Source organism: Tiliqua scincoides, chromosome 4 (assembly GCF_035046505.1).
Source record: "Tiliqua scincoides isolate rTilSci1 chromosome 4, rTilSci1.hap2, whole genome shotgun sequence".
Classification (NCBI taxonomy): Eukaryota; Metazoa; Chordata; class Lepidosauria; order Squamata; family Scincidae; genus Tiliqua; species Tiliqua scincoides.
In genome coordinates this window covers 21,025,626-21,048,639 of record NC_089824.1, presented here as the reverse complement: position 1 = coordinate 21,048,639, position 23,014 = coordinate 21,025,626, and the positions used below count along the sequence as shown (strand labels likewise).

At 48.7% G+C, this 23,014-nt stretch overlaps 1 protein-coding gene across 1 annotated transcript in view; it reads left to right on the top strand.

Moving 5' to 3' along the window:
* The window catches only part of TRHR (thyrotropin releasing hormone receptor), a 77,867-nt gene that overhangs the window by 53,888 nt on the left and 965 nt on the right, over window positions 1-23,014 (top strand). The gene's annotated exons all lie outside the window — the stretch shown is intronic.

Sequence of the window (23,014 nt, the reverse complement as noted above, 5' to 3'; positions counted from 1 at the left end):
GGGTTGGGAGGGGGAGATTGCTGGACTGGGGGCGAGCCCAACTGAGTAATGGACTTTACTTATGAGTAGACACAAGTAGGATGAGTAATGTTTTTAACGTAATGTATTGAGGCTGCAATCCTTAAGACACTTTCTTGGGAGTAAGTCCCATTGAATATAATGGAACGTACTTCTGAGTAGACAGCCTCAGGATTGCACACTTATACTTCCTTCTCTTCTTTTACCTGGATATCAATGGAGAAGGCTGCTGCTGAGCTGTGTTGGTCCCAGGCAGGCAGGCAGGCAGCACAACGCCGCTGCAGAGGCTGTGGTGGCGATGGCAGGCACATGGCACAGGCAAGCAGCTGTGGCCACACAGGCAGCAGGCAGGCACCACGACCAGCATTGAGGCTGTGGCCACACAAGCAGGGAGGCAGGCGGCAAAGCGGCGCAGGGGAAGAGCACTCACGAGGCTGTTGCCTCAGAAGTCTGGAGCACTCTGAGCGGTGAGGGGGGGAGGAGCCTCCTTCTCCCGCTCATTGACTCCAGGCAGAGAAAAACAAATCAGAGGAGCGCAAGGACAAAGCGCGCCAAATTCAAATGCTGGCCGCCTGGAACCCCTTTTTTTGGTGGCGGCCAGCGTTTTTCACCTGGCCTGACCTGTCACTGCCCCCCTATCGCCCACTTTGTCCCCATCGCCCCCCTAACGCCCATTTTACTTTCAACGCCCCCTTGGATCTTTCCAACGCCCCCTGGGGGGTGCTAGCGCCCACTTTGAAAATCACTGCTGTAAATCTTCCTGGAATGAAAAAGCAAAATAGAATCAATACTATACTTGTATATCCAAAGGAAAATGGCTGGCCTAAGGGTAAAACAATCCTTTCAATTTCTGCTTGCCTCAGAGTTTTTAAAAGGCACAGACGAGCTTTCAGAAAGAAAAGAAAAAGACATGCATATGATTTCAATGGGATGGATTCTATGCTTAAAATTTTTCCTGCCACAGTCTAGTAATTGTTAAAAGGGATGTGAGCTTTGTCATAAAAAGTAGCTAGCAACAAGCAAGCCCCCCCCCCCCAACACACATGTAACTCTCATGGAGATGCAGATATAAGGCACAGGAGCTGTATCAGTAAAAGAGTCTGGCAAGAAATAATGTATTTCCCCAGCATGATTCAGACATTGTGGAAATTATGGTTCTGAATATCCCACAGAAAGTACTGAATGCTAGGCAGGTACATTCACGGTATTGCAATAATCTGGTGTGCATTTGGGTTGCTCAAGTTCTTGAGCACTATTGGCCTACCTCACAAGGCTGCTGTATTGCAACTTCACACAGACAGGGCATGAAGAACCTTATAGGATACTGACCAGGCCGGCCTAAGATCTCAGTACCTTCCATTCAGTTCACTGGAGCATGGAAAGAAAGGCAGCTAGCGTGCCCGTATGGGCACGCTAGCGCTGATTGCCAGGCTAAACCCCCTATCAGCCGGCAGCAGGGCTTTGCTGCCAGCTGATTGGCTGGCTGGCCTTGGGGGGCGGGACAACTGAGCCTGATCTAGCGCGCAGGCGCTAGACCCGGCTCAGTTCCGTTCCTGGAAGCGACCGAGCATGGTCGCTTATCCAGGAGCGGAGAGAGGCTGCCCCACGACGGGGCTTGAGGTGCGGAGATCCGCGCTTGCAGGCTCCCGTCACTTCGGGCAGTGGGTAGCCTCTCTTGAGCTGCGCGCTCTGCGACTTTAGCTCCGGGGCTCAGCGTCGGAGCGGCCCCGTGAGAGCTTGAGGGGGCATCCCGCTGCGCGCTCTGCAGACGGCGTCAGGGGGGGGTGACCCGCTGCACGCTCTGCAGGGTGCTATCGAAGGGGGCGGCCCGCTGTGCGCTCTGTCCGAGCGGCAGCGGTAGGGGGCGGCCCACTGCGCGCTCTGCCGGCCGCGGGGCTGCAGCGCTTCGCAGATCTGCGCACCCCACGGCTGCGGGTGCAATTTGGGGGGTCCGGTGGGGCGGCAGGCGCCCGTGGTGGGCAGCCGCCCCACGTTCCTCCTGGGGCGGGCCTGCCTGTTGGGGCGCATTTTGGCAGCCATTGGGGGGGTGCCTCGTGTCTGGGTGCCATTTTGGGCCCTGCCTCATGGTGCTCCGCCATTTTGATTATTTAAATACAGCCTGTCGGCCATTTTGTGGGCCCCAACTGCCAAAAGGGTCTCTTATTTTCAGAGTTGGGCAACTTCCAGTCACAGCGGTCTGCTGACACAGCGCGGAAGGCCAAGATTCCGGACTGCTGAGGCGTATCGTATCCAGTTAAAACTTAGAGCACAGGGGGCGGGGGGCCCCACTGGGGATATTCCTTCACTTGGGGGGTGGACATGGGGAAGAAAGCCCAGAAGTCGGGTGGCAAGGCCACCAAAAAGACAGCTCTAGCATGGCCCCCCCCTCCCCTCCCTTCCTCCTTATCGTATGATGAGAAGTAAATGCCACAGTTGCAGGCCTTGGCTTGCTACGACGCGAGACAAAAAGAAAAGGCCTGTCGAAAGGCGAGGCAGGGGGAGGCTGAGGCTCGCCCGCATAGTCGCACACCCGGCAAGGAGGCCGCGGGCTCCGCACGCCTTATGGGCAGTGGAGGCATTTTAGGGTGGCCGCATGGCACGGGGGGCCCATAAGGGCCCAGGGCCATTTTGTTACTAGGCAAGGGCCAGGCCTGGTTACTGCTGGACAGGGAGAACACCTGGGAATTCTGGGTGTTGTAGGCTTATACCAGGGGGAACGCCCGGGAGTTCTGGGTGTTGTAGGCTTATAACATGGAGAACGCCTGGGAATTCTGGGTGTTGTAGGCTTATACCATGGAGAGTGCCTGGGAGTTCTGGGTGTTGTGGGCTTATACCATTGAGAATGCCTGGGAATTCTGGGTGTTGTAGGCTTATTCCCCAGACTTTGAGATTACAGTTGCCAAGCATTTTAGGGTGATTAGTGGGAAACCCAGGCGCTTATTCCCAATGCCCAGATTCAATACTTCCGATCTATTTCACCTCCTGCGTAGTCAAATGCTCATGCCCACCTGACTTGTGCAGGATGTCAGATTTACATTTCCTCAGGAAATGCCCTTGTTTTGAAGCCAGAAATGTCATTTTATTGCATTCGGAGGGAAATCTGTTAGGCCCTTTCCCTCTTTGCATTCTTGGTGTTAAAATAGGTTATGATAAAACTAGCTCAAAGATATAATAGCACAAATCCATAAACCCTCTGTCTATGTTCACAGTGCAGAGTCTGTGTGGGAAGACAAGGAAGGCATTCCTTGGGCACCTAGCCGGGCTGCACCAGATCAGCCCTGGTCTCCTTGGGGGCCTCCTTCCTTCTGGCAGGGGCCCAATTACCCCCAGTACCCCTGGGCCCTGGGTCGGACGTATCCCTGTCCCAAATCTGGTCCCAGGGCAAGCAGGGCACCCCCCCCCCAGTGTGATCATTATCCTGCCACGGCCGACACAGAGTTGGACCAGCAGGATGTGGACTGGGGGGAAGAGTCATTGGGATTGGTGGTGGAGAGGGAGAAGCCTACGGTTTCGTATGGCATCATCGCCATCCCTCTGGGCTCTCACCTCGCCATGTCGGTCAAGGAGAAGATATGGCGGGGTGACTTTGTGGACATGTTCAGTCTCCTTCACATTGAGCCTGAGCCTACCCCCAAAGTGGGAGACCCTGTGCGTGACGAGGAAACCGTCAGGCAGAGGAAGATAGACAAGAATTGGACCAATTGGCCGAATGGGTTCATTGTCTATGCTGGGGTCACTGTCCAGTTGCACCCCAAAAAGGTGGGGAAACTGTTCAAATACCTGGACATTATTCATCGTGCTTTGCGTGATCATGCTGGTGCGGCTTGGATGGCTTATGACCGTCAATTTCGCATCAGAGCCGCGCAGGACCCATCTTTGGACTGGAATATACCCCAGTGGGAACTCTGGGTGCAATTAGTCCTGCCGGCTAGGGCAACGTTGGGGGATAGGGTGGATAGCGGGCATTTGATTGCTCGTTCCAGACCCGAGCAGCCTGCGTCACCTGAGGGTGCGCAGTGGGTTCAATCCCCTCGCGCTTGCTTCCAATTTAATGCCACTGGCAAATGCAACAGGCCAGGATGTTCGTTTTCCCATGGCTGCCCCATGTGTGGGGCTGGGCATCCCGTGGCAAAATGTCCACGGATCAGTGGACCACGGCAAGGTTTCCGCCCCTTCCGTGGTAAAAAGCCGGGTGGTGGACCCTCAACTGGTGTTGGCAAAGGGCCCGACGCCAATTGAGATTCCCTCCTTGGTTTACTGGCTGCAATTTTATACAGATCGTTCTGCAGCCAGAGTATTTGAGGGTTTTCAGCTTGGTTTCGAGATCCTAGCCCCGCCTCCAGTTAGCCCCACGTTCACTTGCAACCTCCAGTCAGTGACTGACATGGAGGAGGTGGTGCGAGGTAAAAATAGCCAAGGAGTTAGAAGCGGGTAGAGTAGCTGGACCGTTTGCGTTTCCTCCACGGAGGAATTGCAGGTATCCCCCCTGGGTGTGGTGCCTAAAAAAGCCCAGGGCCAATTTAGACTGATTCACCACCTGTCCTTTCCAAAGGGTTCCTCCATAAATGACGGGATACCGACCCACCGGTGTTCAGTCAGATACACTTCTTTAGACAAGGTGGTTGCCTGCCTCAAGAAGTGTGGCCCTGGGGCCTTGATGGCCAAGGCAGATATTCAGTCTGCCTTTTGATCGCTTCTAGTGCACCCCCAGGATTTCTGCCAGACAATAGGGCATTGCCAATGGGGTGTTCAATTTCCTGTTCGGAATTTGAGGCGTCCAGTACATTTTGGAATGACTGTGCGTTTCAGAACCGTGTTACGATCCACTGCCCACTACTTTTTATGGGACCATCTGGCTCTGTCGTCTGTGCTCGGCTCCTGGGTGACTTTACAGTGCTGTGTGAGCAGCTGGAGGTCCCCCTGGCACACGAGAAGACAGAGGGCCTTGGCAAGCTCACCTTTTAGGTATCGATTTGGACTCGGTTACACAGACCAACCGCCTGCCAGAGGACAAATTAGATAAGCTGATAGGGATGTTGACTAGCGCCCTAGGGTCCCGGGTTATGAATCTGGTTAGAGTCTTTGTCAAACAGTGTCTTGCTGTCACCACTGTTTTATCAGCCAGACATGAGCCGGGGCTTGAAGATAGCATGGCCGACGCTCTCTCTCGATTTCAGGGGGAACGCTTTTGGCTGCTGGCCTTGCGGCCAGGCTGTGTCCAGATCCCAGGCCCCCACGGCTGCTTTGGTTAGGTCACGGTTTGCCCCCCCCCTGACAGAGTCCTTCAGTGGGGGGACTGTGTGTCACGGTCTGGGAGTTTATCCATAATATACCAGTTAGGGCGTAGGCAGTGGATTCAGTTGTAACAGGCTCCGAGCCGGTGTCTTTGTCCAGTATCTGTCAGGGAACAGTGCTGCTTAATGGCTCCTGCAGGAGTGGGCCCGCTATTCCGCCACGAGGATCGCCCCACCCCTTCCCCTTTACCAGTTTCGGGCCATTTATTAAACGAGCGCAGTCTCAATTAGGCCTGCGGCCTGAATTGTTTGGGCTGCATTCATTTGGATTGGGGCAGCATTCATTTAGGATTGGGGCAGCATCCATTGCGGCCAGCATTGGTTTTTTCCCCCCAGGGCATCAGGCGCATCGGTAGATGGCGCTCTGGTGCCTTTAAATCCTAAGTGCGGAAAGGTGCCGCCAGGGCTCTGTGTGCAACGCCAGCAGGCACAATGTGTGCACTGCCAGGTTGGCACAATGTGTCAGAGCCATGTAGGCCCTGTTGGCAGCGCTCAGTGAGCGTGTGCCACGCCAGTGTTGGCGAGATGTGTCAGAGCCGAGTAGGCTCTGTTGGCAGCGCTCAGAGGGCGTGTGCCGTGCCAGTGTTGGCAAGATGTGTCAGAGCCGGGTAGGCTCTGTTGGCAGCGCTCAGAGGGCGTGTGCCGCGCCAGTGTTGGCGAGATGTGTCAGAGCCGAGTAGGCTCTGTTGGCAGCGCTCGGAGGGCGTGTGCCGCGCCAGTGTTGGCGAGATGTGTCAGAGCCGCGTAGGCTCTGTTGGCAGCGCTTGGAGGGCGTTTGCCGCGCCAGTGTCGGCGCAGGGGGTAGGTGGGGTCCTGTAAGTTAGCTAAGGTGGACCAGGTCACTGTCCGTGACTGGCCATGGGAGTGAGTATTAGAGCGGAGGAAGGATTCCTCCTTTCTCTTGGCCTGTCCAGTGAGCTTATCTCTCGATGTGCTTCTTTTTCCCACAGGTCCGCGAAGGAGCTGCCCCGCCAGGGTCTTGATCTGCGGACACTCCATAGTTTTTTGGGCCTGGAAGCATGCCATGTCATCCAGTTTCAGCTCTCAGCTGGCGCTGGGTGATGTTTCACACATTGATTGGTTGGCCAAGAGGGGTATGTGTTGGGGCCAATTTTGCCCAGCCATTTTGGAGTACATTGCTGGTAACCCCCTGCCGCAGGTAATCATGGTGCACTTGGGCGAAAACGACTTGGGTCAGAGGACGTCCATGTCCTTGAGGCTCCAGGCCCGCAAGGATTTTGACTCATTAGTCCGTCAGTTTCCCGGGATTACTATCCTGTGGTCTGACATGCTGCCTAGGAGAATTTGGCACTGGGCGAGTTGTGTAAAAAGAATTGAGGTAGCACGAAAAAGGGTCAACGCTTACCTGGGCAGGGTCGTCACGGAGCTTGGTGGAGCGGCTATCCATCATCCCAGCATTGCTTTTGAGGAGCCTGCTCTTTACCGTGGCGATGGGGTTCACCTTTCTCCTATGGGTTATGGGCACTTTCTTTCAGAGTTGCAACAAGGCTTGGCCCTCTTTTTGGGTGTAGGGAAGGCCAAGCGCGAGGCTGACCTTCCCTTGTGGCGGTAGAAGTGCGGGGTGGGTAGACAGAAGACCTTCTCCGGCGTCCAATCTAAGCCAGCAAGGGCAGGGGTGAGCCAGAACCGCTCTTTGGATGCTTGTCCGGCTCGAGGAGGCAGGCTGGCTAGCCCCTGGTCTGAACTTTGGGGCCTTGCAGGGGTGACCTGAAGGCAGAGTAGTTTGGCTGGCTTACCCTCTTTGGGCGACAGTGAAAGGCGGGCTTAATAACAATTGAGCTGCGCCTGGAGTTGGGTGGACGCCCCATGAGACTGGGGGACGTAGACGGCTAGGCCGTTTCCCCCATTTAGAACCCCGCACTTAGTTTGGGTATTGTTTCCTATTTTGCCTTGTTGCGCTTGTTGTAAGTTAATAAAGTGGCCCATTTAATCCCATACCTGTTGTCGGCTGTATTTATTGGGGAATGCATGGTAAAGGCAGCTAGCGTGCCCGTATGGGCACGCTAGCGCTGATTGCCAGGCTAAACCCCCTATCAGCCGGCAGCAGGGCTTTGCTGCCAGCTGATTGGCTGGCTGGCCTTGGGGGGCGGGACAACTGAGCCTGATCTAGCGCGCAGGCGCTAGACCCGGCTCAGTTCCGTTCCTGGAAGCGACCCCCTCCCACCCGCCCTGTAGCTAGTCTGGGATTAGCTGGTCGTTCTACGGAGGACCGGGTAGGAATTTTTGAGCATTATCTGATTGGCAATATGATGGTGCTTTGTTTTCGCCTACCTCGGACTGGCTATGGAGCGTGTTTGGGTTTGCATAATACCTCTTACTGTCCTGGTCACTGGCGGTAGAAGTGCGGGGTGGGTAGACAGAAGACCTTCTCCGGCGTCCAATCTAAGCCAGCAAGGGCAGGGGTGAGCCAGAACCGCTCTTTGGATGCTTGTCCGGCTCGAGGAGGCAGGCTGGCTAGCCCCTGGTCTGAACTTTGGGGCCTTGCAGGGGTGACCTGAAGGCAGAGTAGTTTGGCTGGCTTACCCTCTTTGGGCGACAGTGAAAGGCGGGCTTAATAACAATTGAGCTGCGCCTGGAGTTGGGTGGACGCCCCATGAGACTGGGGGACGTAGACGGCTAGGCCGTTTCCCCCATTTAGAACCCCGCACTTAGTTTGGGTATTGTTTCCTATTTTGCCTTGTTGCGCTTGTTGTAAGTTAATAAAGTGGCCCATTTAATCCCATACCTGTTGTCGGCTGTATTTATTGGGGAATGCATGGTAAGCACTTTGTGCTGGACTGCAGAGTTTAGTAAGCACGCATCATACATAAGTGAGGCATTCAGAATATTCCAATATAACCAATTTCAGTTTAATCCCCATGGAAACTAGGAGTTTTCTTTTGCCAATCCAGAGAGGTGACTGAATGTTAAAGTTGAATGTTTATTTCTTTACTCAGCGTGTGGTTGGTCTGTGGAACTCCTTGCCACAGGATGTGGTGACAGCATCTGGCCTGGATGCCTTTAAAAGGGGATTGGACAAGTTTCTGGAGGAAAAATCCAATATGGGTTATAAGCCATGATGTGTATGTGCAACCTCTTGATTTTAGAAATGGGCTATGTCAGATGCAAGGAAGGGTACTGGGATGCAGGTCTCTTGCTGTCTTGTGTGCTCCCTGGGGCATTTGGTGGGCCACTGTGAGATACAGGAAGCTGGACTAGATGGGCCTATGGCCTGATCCAGTGGGGCTGTTCTTATGTTCTTAAAGAATACAGTTGTATAATGCAGAATACAACCGAGACACTCCAATGCAGTGAGTGGAAACTCTGCAATCCAGCACAAAGAGCTTCCTTCCATGCTCCAGTGAACTGAATGGAAGGTACTGAGATTCACTGTCTGCAGATTCCTCTTAGATTCCAGAGTTGACCCATTCATGAGTGAGGCATTCATCTCAAACAGTTCTGCTCCTGCCACTCCTTGGACTGTAAAGGGAAGAGGGAGGAGCAGACGTGCACATCACCAGGTAAGGGGAAGGAGGATAGCATTTGACAGGCCTCCTCAGGTGCTGAGAGGCCAGCCTGGTCAGTATCCTATAAGGAGATACCTATAAGGAGATACCCTGATTCAGATAATAAAGGTGAAGTCCAGACTACGTCTACATAGAATTGCATCTATTTGGAGGTAACCTATCCTATTGCCTGCTATCATTTTAGCAAGCATCTGTTGGGACATGGCATGCAGAGGAGATGCTTCTGGTACCTATGCAGTGTTTTATGCTGTCTTTCCATTCATTCATCTATTTTGGCACATGAAATGTTGGTTGTGAATTCACTGTACTTCTGTGCTAAGAACATAAGAAGAGCCTCGCTGGATCAGGCCAAAGACACACCTAGTCCAGTTTTCTGTGTCTCACTGTGGCCCACCAGATGCCTCGGGGAGCACCCAAGACAACAAGAGACCTGCATCCTGTTGTCACTCCCTTGCACCTGGCATTCAGAGATTAGCTACCTCTAAGACCCAGATGTTGCATACAGTTATCATCACTTGTAACCTGTGATTGACTCTTCTTCTAAAAATCTGTCCCATCCCCTTTCAAAGGCATCTAGACCAGACACCATCACCACATCCTGTGGCAAAGAGTTCACAGACCAATTACATGCTGGGTAAAGAAATATTTTCTTTTGTCTGTTCTGTCTCTTCCCGACACTCCATTTGAGTGGATGTCCCCTGGTTCTGGTGCTGTGTGATGGGGAGGGAGAACATCCATCTATCCGCTCTACCCAAGCATAGTTTTGTGGGTATTGTGTGGATGTAAAATGTCCATGCCTCTCACGTTTTACAAAGTTCCAAATTAGTCATGGGCCTGATGGGCATGGATGTTCCACAGTGAGATTGGTTGTTAGTTCCAGCCTTTAGGGGCACACATTTGCATTGAAAACAATTGATTTTAGTGTGACACAATTGTCCTCTTTTCTTTTAACATAATCTGCTTTGAGTTGTGAAGAAGAAGGAGAGGGAGCAGGAGAAGGAGGGGAAGGAGAAGAAAGAGAGCAGACTATGGGAAAACATTTTCTGTTGAACTCAATGGCAAAAATTTCCATTGCTTTTCATGATCCTGAACTGAATCATATGATTTGTTTTTTATTTTATTTTTTACTTGTTTATACCACCCTTTCTCCAAGGAGCTCAGGGTGATCTATATATACAATCCCATGAGGTAGGTGAGGCTGAGAGATAGTGACTGGCCACCACCCAGTCCTATCTCTTGCTGGCCCAGAGTATGCAACACCGCTGACAGAGTGGCTGGGGAGGATGTCAAGGAATTCAGGGCCCAATCCTGTGTATATTTCCAGTGCTGATGCAGCAGTGCCAATGGGGCATGCACTGCATCCTGCAGTGGGGAGGTGGAGTCAAAGAGGCTTCTTCCAGGTAAGGGAATGTTTGTTCCCTTACCTCAGGGCTGCACTGCAGCTTCATCAGTACTTGAAAGTTGGATAGGATTGAACCCTCAGTTACCCCTTCCCTGGAGAAATCACACTGAAGGGACAGATAGTCTTCAGCATGAGATTCATCTTTTTTTTTTTTTTTAATTAAGACCAATTGCAATGGTACTAAATACCAACATCTCTGACACACACAAGGGTACATAAGAACATAAGAACAGCCCCACTGGATCAGGCCATAGGCCCATCTAGTCCAGCTTCCTGTATCTCACAGCGGCCCACCAAATGCCCCAAGGAGCACACCAGATAACAAGAGACCTCATCCTGGTGCCCTCCCTTGCATCTGGCATTCTGATATAACCCATTTCTAAAATCAGGAGGTTGCACATACACATCATGGCTTGTACCCCGTAATGGATTTTTCCTCCAGAAACTTGTCCAATCCCCTTTTAAAGGCGTCCAGGCCAGTCGCCATCATCACATCCTGTGGCAAAGAGTTCCACAGACCAACCACACGCTGAGTAAAGAAATATTTTCTTTTGTCTGTTCTAACTCTCCCAACACTCAATTTTAGTGGATGTCCCCTGGTTCTGGTGTTATGTGAGAGTGTAAAGAGCATCTCCCTATCCACTCTGTCCATCCCCTGCATAATTTTGTATGTCTCAATCATGTCCCCCCTCAGGCGTCTCTTTTCTAGGCTGAAGAGGCCCAAACGCCGTAGCCTTTCCAGCCATGATGGGATGTACAACTTAAACAAAGAGGTCTAAAAGTTTTTTATATCCATTCACAAAATAGCTGTTAAATATGCATAAAATAGGCCTGCTCACTGCCAAACATGGTGAATGCTCCCATTTCTTATAGATTGGTTTCTAGTCTCAAAAGTCATGTGATCCTGAAACTAGGCCCTTAAACTCTTGCCATCAACTATGGTAAGAGTCCAGAAGTCCTCCAGAAGTCTGGGGGGTCACATAACAGCATAATCATGTTACCCTGACCTTCTGATTGATTTAAATGTGAAAAGCCTCCCTCCCTTAGGTGATCGTTGGGCCAGTGTTCTTTGAGAGCTGTATACTCACACTGTCAAGCAATGAAAATATAATTGACCATGAGAGTATGGTGACTGGGCCCAAAGTGACCCAAAGATTGCCAAAGGGATGCTTGGTCAGAGTGGCGGTGCACCCCCTTGAGCCTCACACTCAGGGCAGCCCACCCAGTCTAGTGATGCCATTTCCACTCTTTGGAAATGGAAACATTGGTATGGAATGAAGGCATGGACAACTTTCATAATATTGCTGCAGCACAAGCAGGAGCTGTGTTGCAGTGGTTTCCATAACAAGAAGGTTATGTCAAAACTCAAAAGGGTCCTTCAATACCTTTGAAATGTTTTTTTTCTTTTTCTGATCCATGTGCATGCACCTGAAATATAACTCTTGCATTCATTTACAACCCTATGAAAACTACCTTGTATTGAGTGGGAAGTTCAATCCATCTAGCTCAGGACTGTGTACTCTGACTATGTTTTGCTCTCCAAGATATCAGGTGGAGATTTGTCTCATCACCTGACATCTGATCCTTGTTTAAGTAGATAAACTAGGGATTGAACCTGAAACCTTTTTGCATACAAAGTTTGTGCTCAACCACTGAGCTATAACCCCTGCTCATAGCAGGGATAAGTATATCCACTCATAGTGCATTAAATGTAAATCAACCTGTCACCCAAAAGAGAGCTGCCAAAGTGACTTATGACCAAATCAATAAGAATTCAACGCTACAATAAAGACAAAATTAAAAACAGCAGTCTATATTATACTGTACTACAAAAGCAATACAATGAATGAACTGAGCAGTAGAAAATAGATGATGCGAGCAAGCATCACCAGAGCAGCATAAAAATGAGGGGACATCCAATCAATACCAAAAACATAGTGACACAGAGTGATTTTGACTGAGAAGCAGGTCAGATGAGCCTCTCCAGGTACAGAGTGCGTGTGGTTGGTCTGTGGAACTCCTTGCCACAGGATGTGGTGACGGCATCTGGCCTGGATGCCTTTAAAAGGGGATTGGACAAGTTTCTAGAGGAAAAATCCATTACGGGGTACAAGCCATGATGTGTATGCGCAACCTCCTGATTTTAGAAATGGGCTATGTCAGAATGCCAGATGCAAGGGAGGGCACCAGGATGCAGGTCTCTTGTTATCTGGTGTGCTCCCTGGGGCATTTGGTGGGCCGCTGTGAGATACAGGAAGCTGGACTAGATGGGCCTATGGCCTGATCCAGTGGGGCTGTTCTTGTATTGTATTGGCAACCTTCAGTCTCGAAAGACTATGGTATCGCGCTCTGAAAGGTAGTTCTGGCACAGCGTCTAGTGTGGCTGAAAAGGCCAATCCGGGAGTGACAATCCCTTCCACACCGGGAGCAAGTGCAGTCTGTCCCTGGTCTGTCTCCCTGGCTATGGGCCTTCCTTCTTTGCCTCTTAGCCTCAGACTGTTGGCAAAGTGTCTCTTCAAACTGGGAAAGGCCATGCTGCACAGCCTGCCTCCAAGCGGGCCGCTCAGAGGCCAGGGTTTTCCACTTGTTGAGGTCCATCCCTAAGGCCTTCAGATCCCTCTTGCAGATGTCCTTGTATCGCAGCTGTGGTCTACCTGTAGGGCGCTTTCCTTGCACGAGTTCTCCATAGAGGAGATCCTTTGGGATCCGGCCATCATCCATTCTCACGACATGACCAAGCCAACGCAGGCGTCTCTGTTTCAGCAGTGAATACATGCTAGGGATTCCAGCTCGTTCCAGGACTGTGTTGTTTGGAACTTTGTCCTGCCAGGTGATGCCGAGGATGCGTCGGAGGCAGCGCATGTGGAAAGCGCTCAATTTCCTCTCCTGTTGTGAGCGAAGAGTCCATGACTCGCTGCAGTACAGAAGTGTACTCAGGACGCAAGCTCTGTAGACCTGGATCTTGGTATGTTCCGTCAGCTTCTTGTTGGACCAGACTCTCTTTGTGAGTCTGGAAAACGTGGTAGCTGCTTTACCGATGCGCTTGTTTAGCTCGGTATCGAGAGAATGAGTGTCGGAGATCGTTGAGCCAAGGTACACAAAGTCATGGACAACCTCCAGTTCATGCTCAGAGATTGTAATGCAGGGAGGTGAGGTGTAATGCAGGTGTAATGCAGGGGCTATTCTTAAGTTCTTATGTTCTTAGTGGCATAGCCTGGGCACTGCACCTGAGAAGGCCACTTACCCACTAATTGTACTTTTGCAGGTGATGGAACATGGCATATGTCTTCCATTCACTCCCAACCTATTCCAGGGCCTTAAAGGTAATAACCAGCATGTTATATTGGCCCCCAAAACAAACCAAAAGCCAATCCAGCTGGACAATATTGGAGTTGAACACTCTGAAAACCAAACCACTGTTGGCCTTCTGGCTGCGGCAAACAACAGCGGCTGCAGTTTCTGAACCCTTTCAAAGAAAGACTCGCGTGGAGCCTATTGCAACCACCTCACTGAGATGTGATTGAGGCATGTATGAGAATGGTTTTTCTAAACCTAAATCTTCTCCACGAAAGGGAGACCCATCAACTTCATCCACTTAAATGAATGAGGATTTCCTATAACCTGACTAGCCATCTGTCACTGCTAATGTGATAGATGGCAAGTCATTAATGCCAAGCAGTTAATGTCATTAACTGCTAAGAAAGAATTGGAAGCGCCCTCAGCATTCCCTTGATTCAGCAGAAAAAGTACTGTATATAATGCATACTGACATTAGTCATGATGGAAATCAGCACAATTTATACCATAAAGGTACCTTTTAAAAGAAGACAATCCTAATTCGTAACCATCTTTCACCTTGGGGTTGTATCTGAGTCCACCTCATGCCTCCCCAATACCTTGGACTGAAGGCAGGTCAATGCAACTAAGGACCCAATCCTAGGCAATGCGCGCGGGCTTACTGCCAGCAGCCCTGCACTCCAAGCAGCTCAGGATTGGACTGCCTGCCCTTCGTCTTGGTTCTCTTCTCTTGGCTCACTTATTTACAAGAGTCCAGTCAGGTCCTCCCAAGCATTTTCTCTTCCCTGGCCCTATGTACTGCACATGTGGAATGCTGCCACTGGAAGCCTTGTGAGACTTTGCTGCTCGTACATCGTTGTGCCAGCATCTTGGCACAATTCTGTTATCCCTGCTATTTAGTTGACAACTCTTTCCCTTAATTCTCCCATATACACATTTTCTGGCTTTGCGCCATGTTCATAAGACTCATTCAGTAGCATTCACAGGAAGGCACAGCTCTAAGTTTTGCAGGTGCCTCAATGAACCGTGTAAGCGGCCTTCCCCCTTGCCTTTGGAGCCATTCTGGGTTGCGACAGCAACATAGAGGAGATGCCTTTGTGTTGCTCTCGCTGCCTAGAATGGCTCCAAAGATGAAGGGGAGAAGCCATTTACATGGTGTGTTGAGGCACCTGCAAAACTAGCTTTGTGCCCCCTGCCCCCGGGGATTGCTAATAGACTCACTGGCACCCACTGGTATTGAGACACTAGCACTCACACTGCAGTTTTTTTCCAGTCTTGAGAATGCAGAGAATAAAAAATACCCAGGTTACAACATTTGGTGAGAAGTCAGAGTCCTTCTTAGGGTTGGCAGGTAAAGAGTCAAATATCAAGTTGAAAGGCAGAGCCATACGTACGCCTCTGTTTTGTTCCCCTGCCTGGAATGGCTCTGAAGGGGAGGGGGAAGATACCCTTGCATGCTGAAGTGAGGCTCCCTGCAAAACTTAGCGTTTTACACCCCCCTCTAGCTATGCCACTGTCTGAAGGTATATATCAGAGAACATAAATCTATTGGGACAAAGAAGAAATGCTTTCATGTCTTCTAGAAGAGCTTATGCATATTTGCAAGACATTACTATTTGGACATATCTCATTTTTATGGAAATTAAACAGATACTCCCCTCCATTATAATTTTCACAGGTATGGAACAATTTCCAGAAAAACAGGATTTGTCAAGCATTCTGACAATTTTTACACGGTCTTTCTACCTCTGGAGATAAACTGTTCAATACAGACAAGCTGTCTTAAGGAATGGAAAGCCCCACTTATTTGCAATTTCTGACCATGGCATAACTGAAAAATTTGTCATGGGAGTGTAATCACAAAACAAATTGATAGACTGTGCAAAAATGAAATCACTGTCTTTATAATCAAGGACATTCAAAAGCAGGAATGTAGATTGTCATGTGCGATGACATTAAAACACATCCGTGATTTCCTTCAATGGATTCATCAGAGCAACACTTCCAAGTAACTTGATGTTATGCTGGGAAGGGAAACTGAGTTCAGTGTTTCTCTGTGGGTTGCCAGAAGGTTGCAAAAGTCCAATAGACAGCATTCCACCTTCCACAATGGCAGCTTGGGAGATGGAGACAGGCAAAAGGTTTGCTGTCCTGACCCTGGTTGTTGAAAACAGCAGCCAGCACCAGAAGATTGGTTCTACCCTTTCAACAGAGCCATAAATAGGGTGGAGCCTGAGGGGCATCTGCCCCGGGCACTACACCAAGCACGGAGGGGGAAAGGTCCCTTGCATGCTGTGGTGAAGCTCCCCACAAAACCTAGTGCTTTGCACGCCCTCGAACTTCGCCACCACCTGCAGGAGATGCCATCCCAAATGGTAAACTGGCTTTAATAAATGAAGGCAAAAGTTTCGTCAAATGAAGACCATAATTATGGGTTACTTTCAAACTGATTTTCTTTAATGCTTCCTCTGATATAATGCTTTCTCTGCCCCAACTCATCACAGCCTCCTGAGCATTCTTTTCTACCTTGAGTAGAATATCTGTTACAACTCTTTTACAATATCTATTTGCTACAAGTCCATCATAAATAGATGGGCCATAATGTCAGTTTGTCTGGCTCAGAAATGTTGATGCTGACTGACAGCAGCTCCAAAGCTGCAGAGGTTGTTTTTTTTGGGGGGGGGGGGGCGGGCGGGCAATGCTAAGGGCTGAACTCAAGAACATTTACATGCAAAGGAGGTGCTCTTTCTACTGAGCTTTGATACAAGCACTGTTAAAGATTATCATAATGAGCACTAGTCTAAATGCCTAGAGTAGTAGTTCCCAAACTGGTGGGACCCACTGATGGGTTGCAACTCAAATTTTGGGTGGGTTGCAGAACAGACTTTCTGATGAATGAAACCTCCTGATGAAAACCTCCTGATTTTAGAAATGGGCTATGTCAGAATGTCAGCTGGGAGGGCACCAGGATGCAGGTCTCTTGTTGTCTTGTGTGCTCCATGGGCTACTGTGAGATACAGGAAGCTGGACTAGATGGGCCTATGGCCTGATCCAGCAGGGTTGTTCTTATGTTCTCATGAAAACATGGATGGTGGAAAGATCAGATAACTAAGAGTGCAATCCTAACCAACTTTCCATCACTGGGGTAAGGGTAGTGCAGCTCTGAGGCAAGGGAACAAACATTCCCTTACCTTGAGGAAGCCTCCATGACTGCCCCCCAACTGCAGGATGCAGCACATGCCCCATTGGCACAGCTATGCCAGTGCAGGAAAGTTGGTTAGGATTTGGGCCTGTCTCAAGCCCTGAGGCTATTCAACAATCAGATAGCTGCTAATTACCCAAAATGAGGTTAAGGTGTGACATGTTTATCTGACAATTGTCTCAACCAACAGCCCTATTGTGATGTGATTCCATCAAACAGTGTCCTGTCAGAGACCATGTACTTTATTGTGGCAGTTATGGAAGTGAAATAGATGACTAGTAATATATAATGCTGATGAGAACAAGCTGATTCAGTCATACTACATTTTCTTTCAAAAAAGCAAAATAGTTTTTCAATTATAGTGTCCTTGCCCAGAGTGCTTTTCAATGAAAGTCAGCCAGAGATGGAGGAGCAGTCTGAAAAAATACATTGCCAGACTCCTTGTTGTTCCAGAACTGTTAACAAGCTGTCATTTTGGAGAATCAGTTACCATCCATTATTTCCAGTTTGGTTTTGGGGAAAAAACAAAAGTTTAATGCTGCTTCCTCTAAAAACAGCTACCAGCCAAGAGCTTAGAATTTTTGGAAAGTTGGATTTTCATGGCAATTTTGTACTAATGATAAGAGATTGAGGGGAGTGCGGTTATGTGGTGAAAAGGAAGTCGGTGGGGTACAAGTGAAACTTGCACTCACTGAGCTGTCTTGATGGAGAAGTTCAAATGATCCAGTCTACTAAGCTGAACAACACACTACAGTCCTATGGACTCAAACAGTGATTTTCAATCTTTTTCATCTCATGGCACACTGACAAGGCATTAAAATTGTCAAGGCACACCATCAGGTTTTTGACAAGGCACACCATGCTGCCAGCAGGGGGCTCACATCCCCATTGGTTCTACAAATAAATGACCTTCCCCCAAATTCCAGTGGCACACCTGTGGACCACTTGTGGCACACCAGTGTGCCACAGCACAGTGGTTGAAAATGGTTGGACTAGAAACGATTTTTAAGTGAAAAATATGAAACCTGAGATTCTCGGGCTGTCGGATTCTACATCTCCAATACCAATATGTGCATCCATGCAACATGACTATGTATTCACAAATCCAGTGGTTCTCACGCATTTAGCACAGGGACCCACTTTTTAGAATGAGAATCTGTCAGGAGCCACCAGAAGTGATGTCATGACCGGAAGTGACATCATCCAGCAGGAAAATTTTTAACAATCTTAAGACTACAATCCTACCCACACTTACCCAGGAGTAAGTTCCATTTACTATCATTGTTAAAAGAAAATACATAGTAGCTGGTTAAAAAGTACAGGTCTATAACATTTCCCCAAATGCAGTCACATTCCATGGTAGCATCAAGTCTAGGTTGATCAAAAATAAAATATTGAAATGAATGGGGAACCACCTGAAATTGGCTCGCGACCCACCTAGTGGGTCCTGACCCACAGTTTTAGAAACACAGTTGGAGCAAAAAATTGATTCGGAATTAGTTTTTTCAAGTTTCGCTATCTAATCAGAGCACTCAGCCCTCCCCATTAGCCTCTTTAACTAAACTATACATTTTGAATCGTACTTTACAATGATCTGGGGTCAGCATGCAAATATTGTTTCAAGGCAGTAGGATTAGAGCTAGCAATATCAAAGAACAGGCAACCACCTATGTCCTTTTGAAGCTTATCTAGTACCTACAAAAGTCCTTGAAAGTTTGTTAACTTTCTGATGTAAAGCTGCATGTGCTTTCATAGTTTCCTACATTTCTCATTTTAAACAATCAACCCATTTTGGTGAAAGGACACCAACCAAAGCAACCTTCCCTTCTCACCAACCGGTTAGTGTGCAAAAGAGACAGGAGGAGATAGACACATAAAGACACACCTTTAATTAACCTGTAAAATGGTATATAGGTCACAGAGACGAACCAAAGTATTAACTTAGTGCCAATGACTAAAGGGATCCAACACCTCATCTTGATAACAAGGATCTTAATAACAACAGGAGAAAATGTCACATGAATAATTTGTCTGCAGAGCCAAACTGTGTGACCCCAATCCATGACTGTTACAGTCCTCAGAAAATTATTCTGCAAATCCATGTTTTGGGGGGTAGGCAGGAGTCCTTGCTGAGCTGTCCCAGGAAGACCACTTTATGTACGATAATCCTAACTAACTTTCCAGCACCAACACTGTCATGCCAACAAGGTATGTGCTGAATTCTGTGATCGGGTGGCAGTCACAGAGGCCTCCTTAGGGAATGTTTGTTCCCTTCTCGTTGGGCTGTATTGTGGCTGCATCGGTGCTGGAAAGTTGGTTAGGACTGGGTAATCGGAATTGTGATGTAGTCTAAAGTTTGTAGTTAGAATAAAGATTCTATAGTAGAGGAGAGTGGAGCCCATGATAGAGGTTCATAGAACTGTACATGGTCTGAAGGTAGTGGATAGAGGCATTTTTCTCCCTGCCTTATAATATGGACAGCCCCATTCTATGAAACTCCCTTGGCACCAATGCCGCCACACCAAAGTGGTGTGTGCTGCATCCTGCTGAGCGAACATTTGTTCTCTTACCTCAATGCCCCACTGGGTTTACCTGGACCTGTGCCAGCAATTTTGCTGGTGCACATCCAAGTGGACCTGGGAAGGTGGATCGATGCCAGGAAGGGGGATAGGATATCTCTGATGCCACTGCAGCTGATACTGCCCCCTTCCCAGTCTCAATCCATCCTCTTCCCCACCCCATTCCTTCCATCTCCCGGTCTTCCAAACTGAATTACTAGCACTGGGCCCTCCTTCCCTGTCCACTGGCATGGGATCTGGGCTGTTCACCACTTGTGATAGCAGCCAGGTTGCACTGAATGACATACTGTGTTCTGTGACCGCTATTAAGTTTCAACAGTGTAAGGCCCTTTTAGGACTGGACCATTAGTTATAAGGCAATGCCGCTATGCACATCTGCTTCTCTGTGTTAGTAGAAGGTCCCATGAAGAGAAGAAATAGTTCAGAAATGGCCACAAAGTGATGAAGGTACATGCAAAACTACCCCAATGACTTCTGAATATCTAGGCTTTGCTGATTTATAATCATCAGTCTTAAAGCCCAATTCTAACCAAATCTTCCTGTGGTGCAGCAGTGCTGACGTCGGCTTCCTGAATCCTGCTACATTGCATCCTATAGGGACTTTTGGTTGCTGGTGGTCTCCTTGGAATAAGGGGACATTTATTCCCTTGCCCCAGAGTAAGCTCTGGCAGCCACAAGAGGCCAACTTAGACCTACACCTGTGATATTGATTTGTGCAGGCAGAACAGGCCCAGGAAGGGGCTTGGAATTTGGTATGCACCACTACTGTAGAACCTGCACCCCTCCTGGGCCTGATCCATCTGCCTCCCACCCCCTATCTTTCTTGTTCTGCCCCTGCCCTCTTCCACCCCCTGTGCCAGGCTTACCTGCTCCAGAAAGCTTCCATTGCTCTGCCTACATACAAAGGAAGGCTCTGATCTTCCTGCTGGCATACCGGCACCCTGCATTGCCATAAAGCACTTTATGGTACTTTTGCGGCATCCAGCACTGGCAAAACACACATTCTACTGGTGCTACCAGTAAGTAGGATTGGCCTGTTAGTTTTGCTCAGCAGATGAACAAAATGGGAAGTTTGCAATAGCTGCGATGAATGGCACTGCTCATTGTCTTTCCTCGCTTGTTCTCATGTTAGAAATTGTCCACTTTCCTTGCAAGAAAATACTGCCTTTTCATGAAAACAAGGGACTACTTTTTTCTGCTGGCTGAATGAATAATCAGAGCTAGCAGACTCCTTCCCTTGGACAGCGAGCTAATCAATGCCACCAACTGATTGTGTAGCTAAGTACGTTTTCACAGTTAAAGTAATAATGAGAACCAAATGGTTTTTGTGCGAAACGCAAGCTATTCTGGAGTCATTTACAAGACATTTAAACACTGGAGGCTTGGAGGCTCTGTCAAGCGAAGCAGGAGGAAGAACTAAAGAGCCCCAAAGGGACGGAAGCTTTGAGAAAAAAAAGATTCTTCCTCCAACTGAAGTTTAACCTTTTAAATTAATCAAAGTTAGGGAGAAGCTAGGAACGTTTCTTAAACACTAGCGGTGTTCCACCGAGAGTCCATCTGTTTCAGCCCGCCAGGCAAGTTGAAAAACAAATCCAAGCGAGCAGCTGCACCTGCTTGTAGTATAATAGGCTGTGGAGCAATGGAAGGCTTTGGACACCCCACCAAAGGAAGTTTGATCATTAATGCACACGGCGCTTTTTATCCTGCAGTGCACTTTCCAAGTATCAACTAATTGGTCTCACATCGCCTAAATGAGGCAGGTATTCTTGCCATGCCAGAAGTGAACCTTTAAAACGATATCCACTTTAACCTTTTTCATGTTCCTTATTCTCTTTCTTCGTTCATTTGGTATTTTCATTTGTATTTCAAATTGGTACAATATCACCTGTTGACAGGTAAGAAAAGGGGCTTATAGTTAAGAGGGTGTGTGAAGGCTGAGCAAACAAACCTATAATGTCTTGAAAGAAGACTGAAGATTAGGACATGGTTGGTTTCAAAGAACCACTTTAAAAAGTTGATAAAAGCAAAGACAATTTAAAAAGACAGATATATTCAATTTTTCCCCCCAACTTCTTCTTTTGTTGGTATGAAATTTGCACACTAAGCTATGATGGCAAAGTCACAAACTTTTTCAAGTCATTCTTTCATGTTTCATATTATATTTCATATGAATGGTGGTTCCCTCCCTTATGCATATAGAATATTGGTTCAGTAATTAGGCATCACATGAGTTCTTTACAGTGGCATAGTTAGAGGGGGCGCAAAGCACTAAGTTTCGCAGGGAGCCTCACCGCAGTGTGCAAGCAGCCCCTCATCCTCCCCTTGGGAGCCATTCTGGGTGGGAAAACAAAACAGAGGCATCTGTGAAGTACATGTAAAGTGATTTGCAGCCCAATCCTGTGCAAAGGACATCTTGGGGAAACATGTGTTCCACTGGCATGTGCTGTAGCAAAAGTACCATCAAGTCTTTGTGACAGTGTTAGAAGCCCAGCCTGCCAGGGCACAGGCACATCTGCTGGATCAGGGAAGTCCAGCGCAGGAGCAAGGGAGGGCTGGGGGAGGGTGGGGAGGAGGTGAAACAGAGAAGAAATGGAGTGGGGGGTGGATTGGTTCTGGGAGGGGGTTGAGATTGGTGGTGCCAGCATGCACCATAGCCTAACCCCCTTCCCAGGCACAATTCGCCTGCATGCACTGGCGTAGCTGGGGGGGGCAGCACACTAAGTTTTGCAGGGCACCTCCCTGCAGCGTGCAAGCAGCTCCTCCCCCTCCCCTTGGGAGCCATTCGCCTCTGTTTAGCCTCACTGCAGCAGGCAAGCAGCTCCTTCCCTCCCCTTTGGAGCCATGTGGGTGGGGAGGGGGAAATGAGGTGAATAGCTCCCAAGGGGAGGGGGAGAAGCTGCTTGCATGCTGCAGAGAGGCTCCCTGCAGCATGCAAAATTCAGTGTGCTGCCCCCCCCCTCGAGTTACCCCAATGCCTGCATGGATCAACTCAGACTTCTACCAGTGATATTGCTGGTGCAGGTCTGAGTTGCCCCATAGTGGCTGCTGGGGTTTACCCCAGGACAAACGTCCCCGTACCTTGACAGACCTCCAGCAGCCAAATCTTCCCCACAAGTTGCAACGGAGCCCTCACTGCATTGTAACAAGGAAATTGTAACAGGATTGAGTTTAAGGAAGCATTCTTACTAAAGTAGGAGGGAAATAACTCTTCCAGAAGAAATTGCAATGGGAGTTCTTATCCCAGAAGCATGGCTGTTGCCCTAGGGTTTCCTTGAGTATTACGCAATGACCACAACCACCTAGGACACGTGGTATTAGTTAGTATCTACTAGTGCAATCCTAGGCATGTCTACTTAGTGTTGAATTCCACTCAATGGGATTTACTCCCAAGTATGTGTGTACAGGATTGCTGCCTATGGGAGGGAGCACAAAATTAAGGAAGCATGTCCAAGTTCACAAAAAATGTAGGCAACCCCTTTGTAAATCTGTTCAGTGTTTCATCAATGTCATGCACTCGGCTAACAAGAGTATAATAACCCATGCACCAATGGTCCTGTACAGAAAATAATAATAATAATTATTATTATTAACAGTATTTATATACCGCTTTTCAACTAAAAGTTCACAAAGCGGTTTACAGAACCAAATAAATAAATAGCGGTTTTACAGAACCAAAAAATCAAATAACTAAATGG